At 30.0% G+C, this 5,794-nt stretch overlaps 1 pseudogene; it reads left to right on the plus strand.

Moving 5' to 3' along the window:
- Positions 1–1,109: 1,109 nt before the first annotated feature.
- Positions 1,110–3,400, plus strand: LOC112091109 (annotated as a pseudogene).
- Positions 3,401–5,794: the final 2,394 nt, after the last annotated feature.

The following is a 5,794-nucleotide window of genomic DNA, read 5'->3' on the forward strand; positions in this document are numbered from 1 at the left end:
CCTAAGTTTATAAGAAAAAAAGGAGCATGTACTTACCGTGATATAAAAAAAAATCCTACACAGTAACTTATAAATAAATAATTGATAATAACTAATACTTTGTTACGTTGCATGAATTTTAAATCGGATATTAAAAAAGTGAACCCTTAGCAATTATTACGACATAAGACATGAAACATTCTTGTGAGATAAAAGGACATGATGATAAGGCCCTCTACCTATAAATTAAAGGAAATGAAATATCCTTTTAAAGAGTACCTATTTGACATTTGACAACGAGAATTGGCCCATTAATTTCTCGTCAATTATATTAGTCAAATAAATATTAATTAAGAGTAAGAAATTAAAATTTAGACTCATATATTTTTAAAATAAATCTAATAATTTCTCATAACATAATTTGCTGTGACAAAGTCCATAATTGTAAGACAATACATATACACGGGGACAAAAATATTTTATTGGCAAGTGAAAATAATAAATTTTGCTAGTAGAAAAGATGCATATAACGTTACTACAAATTTTCACGGTAAGTCTTAAAAAAAAATTCACGGTAATACCATAAAAAATGAGTTTCTAATAGATTCTATTTCTTAACCTTCATATTTGTATTAGAAACTTACATTATCAATATGTACCTCTACAATAAAAAAAAAAAAAAACCTCATTATCTGAATATAGTTCCACAATAATTTTCCACCCAATTTCAATCACCACTAGAGGAATTCAAAGAAAGAATTTTAGGTCCCATTTGGAGCATATATTGATTATGATTCACTAGTGGGAACTTTATGAAAGAAAATTTTTGAATTCAAATCCTTTGTGACATAAAAAATACTATAATAAAACCCAAATTATGGTTCAAATATACTTTCCAAACAAGTCGTTAAATACTATATTGTGTTAAATACTATATTGTTACGGTGGGTTATAAAAAAAGTAGTGTGAAGAAGCATAATGTAGAGTTAAAAGAATGCATAGATGTAGTAGGATGAATACGATTGGCGTATATACACAACCAAGCCACTAGCTAGTCTATAAATACCATGAAAGAACTTGCATTAAACACACTAACAGCCTCAAAAAATTTCTCATAGAAGGAGGGAAGAATGAAGTTTAGAACTCTTTTAATCATCTTCTCTTTTGTTTTTTTGCTAGAAATTGTCTCTGCAAATGAGCCACAATATGGAAGGGATGCAGAAGGTGCCTTATGCCATGGCAACTTGTGTTGTAGCCATTGGGGTTTTTGTGGTACCACAGCCATCTATTGTGAAGTTGATCAAGGTTGCCAAAGCCAATGTTGGAGTTCACCACCTCCACCAAGCCCACCTCCTCCTCCTCCAAGTCCACCTCCACCAATTGGCCTAGAATGACCGATGTGGAAGAGCCCTCGGAAACCCTCCATGTGATCCAGGAAGGTGTTGTAGTATCCATAATTGGTGTGGCACTACAACTGCTTATTGTAGAGGGTCAAGCTGCCAATACCAATGTTGGAATTCTCTCCTTTCTGCTCTAATTTCAAATGGCAATAATGCTATTAGCAAGATCATTAGTAAATCCGTTATCGATGAAATGTTTAAGCACATGAAAGATTGTCGAAGTCGGGGATTTTACAGTTATGATGCTTTCATCATTGCTACTACATCTTTCCCTCATTTTGGTACTACTGGTGATATTATAACCCGTAAGAGGGAGCTTGCTGCTTTCTTTGCTCAAATCTCTTTAGCAACCACAGGTAAATTAATTTGTCCTTAAATAATCAAAATTCAATGGTTGAAGATATGCAATCATTACAATATCATTATTGGACTACATCCTTAATTATTAATTGACAAATGATTGTAAAGGGTGAACTATAATCGAACCCATATTATTTAGTTGAAATTAATAACATATGAGGATAAATTCTCACTTAACAAATTACTCTTTTAAGATAAAAATTTAAATCTTTAAAAGGTTCAATTTTTATTTTGATATTAGTGCTAAATAAGCTCAAATGAGCGGCTCGATTCATACAAAATTAGAGACTCTAATCTTATCTAAGACCACCCTAATTAACAGTTTGACATGGTAATCTTGAGCCGGTTGATGAACAACAATTATCATCAATACTTCCAGTATTATTGATATTATTTCGCTAGATTATTAATTTGTTATTTCTTTAAGAATTTTGTTATCACTTTAACCTAATGTTTGCATGTTTTGTGTCGGTCAACGGTTTGATTCACAAGATCCATATGCATGGGGATATTGGCATATCAATGAGACCACCAATGGCAATGACAATGATTATTGTACATCTGCTCATTGCCCATGTTCTTCTGGCAAACAATATAATAGTCGAGGAGCCGTGCAACTCACTCAATAAGTGTCTTATTCCAAAATTGACCTTTAATTATTATAACAATAATTACTATTCATAAGTAGTACAACACTTTATTTCTACACATATTTATTTAGTTGTGTCATATTTACTGCTGAAAATTCAGTTGGAATCTTGCATATTATCTCTTTTTATTAAAATTAGAATTTCCAATTATATTATCACGATTAGAATTTCAACATATCACTTAAAATTTTGTGAAATTGTGGATCGACACATTTCACGTGGAATAAGTTCTTGGATGGATAAAAACCAATGTTACTATACATGTTTAAATATTTTAGTTACATTAAAAATGTTTCTAGCTAGGGGGTTCTATCTTTGCAGCAATTACAATTACGGACTTTCCGGTGAAGCACTGGACTAGATTTGATAAACAATTCCAACTTGGTGGCTACAGACCCAGTTGTATCATTTAAGACCGCCATATGGTTTTGGATGACTCAACATGACAATAAACCTTCTTGCCATGATATGTTAGTTTACCAATCCATCCCAAAAGCTTAAGCTTTTAGGAGGTGGGCCAACAATAGTTTTATACTTTAACACTCCCCCTCACGTGTGGGCTGGACAATGGACAATCATGTAGGTAATTTAATTGGAAAGCCCAACACGTGAATATTTAAGCCCGAAATATTAAAGACCCAACACATGATAATTTTAAATGGGGATAAAGAGTGTAATTACGGGAATTTGAACTCAGGATCTTCCGCTCTGATACCATGTTAATTTACTAATTCATCCCAAAAGCTTAAGCTTTTAAGAGGTGTGCCAACAATAGTTTTATACTTTAATGCTAATTCTAAAGTTGGTCAAGTACTCCCAAGCTATGGTCATGTGATTGGTAACATAATAAAAAATTCTGGATATCAAAATGGCCTTATTACCAATACTATTGCTAATATGAGAGGTATTGGGTACTATAAGAGGTATTGTGATATGTTGGGTGTGAGCTATGGAAATAATTTAGATTCTTGGTATGATCAAACGTATTTCTCGGAAGTTGCTCGCTTCTAAGCGCATGTATTCTAGTGGATGAGGACAAAAGTAGTGGCTTTAGATAAAATAAATAATTAGGAGTACGATTCTAGTTCGCTTAAATGATGAGAACTGATAAGCAAGTTAGTTTTTATTAGCTACACATTATGCATGATGTGTCTCATAAGTGTTGTAACAAAGTGCCTCAACTTGTGATTGAGCTTATATAATAAATGTGCTGCCTATGATAATGATAGCTACGTAATTATATTCTCCCTTCGTACATCGTTGACCTTTATTTCGCGAAGAATGGTCGATATTCCATAGTATTGTTGACAGGAGGAAGGCGTAACTACTACTTAAACTGCAATAAACGTTTGTCAAATCACGTCAGTCAGCACGTTTGACTGACGTTAAAAGGACTTAAAATTGCTTGTTTCTTAACTGCTATCATACGTTGAAAGGATTTAGAGCGACAGTAGAAACTAATGCCAGTAAAAAATTAACAGAATATGAGAAAGTTTCTCAGTAGCTATTAAGGAACAAACGATTTTAAGTCCTTTTAATGTCTGTCAAACATGTTGACTCACGTGATTTGACAACGTAAAAATTTTATATTTTAAATAATTAAAGAAGAAAACATCCAATAAATTTCGGTAAATATAACATATTTGGCACTGCTATTTTGCGTTTTTTTTTTTAATAAAGCGAGAGAAGAAGAGCTAGCATCAGTTTACTAAGAGCCATAATTAAGTTGCCACCTTCTTAGAAAACCATATTTTACTAGAACGTACACAAATATCATTAAAATAAGTAATAAAAAACAAAGAATTCAACAGAAAAGGACATAAGACAAGGCGCACGCATGCGCTAAGAGAAAAATGAGGGTGTTTGGTGTGAGGATTCGTGTCATGGTTCGAATTATGATTCGTGACTCGTTATAGTGTTTTCTTTTAAAAAAAACACACGTAAACTGAGAATGGTTCTGGATCCGTGAATCAAACATCTACCAAAAAAAGCCAATGCACGCAGGCATTGAAAAAAGTCTAACAACACAAAACCAAAAAAAAAATGAATGTGAAAAAGAAAAAATTATGAAAAAGAAAAAGAATGTGTATATATGAAAAAGAAAAAAAAAATATGTGCTTATATAAGCATCATTATTTTAATAGTTTTTTTAAAAAAAAAAAGAATATAACACATACTTAAAAACAAATCACATAAAAGACTAATTAGGGTGTACATATAAAGAGGAGAAAAATATTTGCTTAAGAGATACTAGAGGAAAAATATTTCAGAAGAGTAAAAAAAAAAAATAGTCAAACACATGTACCTAAAATGTATAGAGGATTATATAAAAAAACTACTTAAGTAGAACATATTTGTAAAAACTATTTTAACTGAGAAATTAGAGAGGAGAAAAATAAGTTAACGGATTGGATTTAAAAATATATGTGAAAAAAGGCCAAAAAATGAGAAAAACAATAGATGAAGGCCAAGTATGTAAATAAAAAAATAATTTAGAACCAACGAAAAAAGTAAGAAAAGTTATAAAAAAAAATGCACGGAATGAAACGCGCTCTCTACGTGTAAGTCCCATAAGCTTTATTGGTTTGCGAATTTTATATATGTAGATATTTCTTCTCTCATTTTAATTTTAATATTCAATTTTTATGTATGAAAAGATGGCATGCCTTAATATTAATAACAAGAGCACATTCAATACAATATTATAATTATTGTATTAATTTTAAATTTAATATTTTAGTATAAAAGTATTTTTTAATATAATATTAATTATTGTGTTAAATTTTTTTAAAATATTATGCTTTCTGATAAATTTTTTACTAAATATATTAAAATTTTAATATTTAATTATTATTAGTTGAAATTATTTTTTTCACGTAATCATACATTTTAACATTCACCAATTATTTTACGAATAAGTTCACTTTTACAACTTTAAGACTTAATGATTACGAGAAAAAAAGAGATTTAATATTTTAAATAATATTATATATTAAAATAAAAATAAAAATAATATATTATTTTATATTTTTAATATTAAATATATAATTAATATTAATATTTGTATCGAAGATAGTTTAGTATAATATTGAAGATAGTTTAGTATAATATTGCATTTTAATATAATATGGTTTTATCGTACCACTTTGGACTCTTTCAACATTGCACTTAATTAAATATATCTTATTCACGTGCATGCGTAAACAACTAAAAATAAATAATTACAGTGATCACAGTCGGACAAACTAATCTCAGGCCAGAAGATCACTAAGCAACTAATTACGAGTAAAACTAAAATAAAAATAAATAAAAATAAAAATAAAAAAATCAGGAGCACAACGATGTTGTCGGTTGACCACAATACCCAACAAAAACGTGGGTCGTGTTTCACTTTCATTTACTGTG

Source organism: Morus notabilis, unplaced genomic scaffold, assembly GCF_000414095.1.
Source record: "Morus notabilis unplaced genomic scaffold, ASM41409v2 Scaffold306, whole genome shotgun sequence".
Taxonomy (NCBI): Eukaryota; Viridiplantae; Streptophyta; class Magnoliopsida; order Rosales; family Moraceae; genus Morus; species Morus notabilis.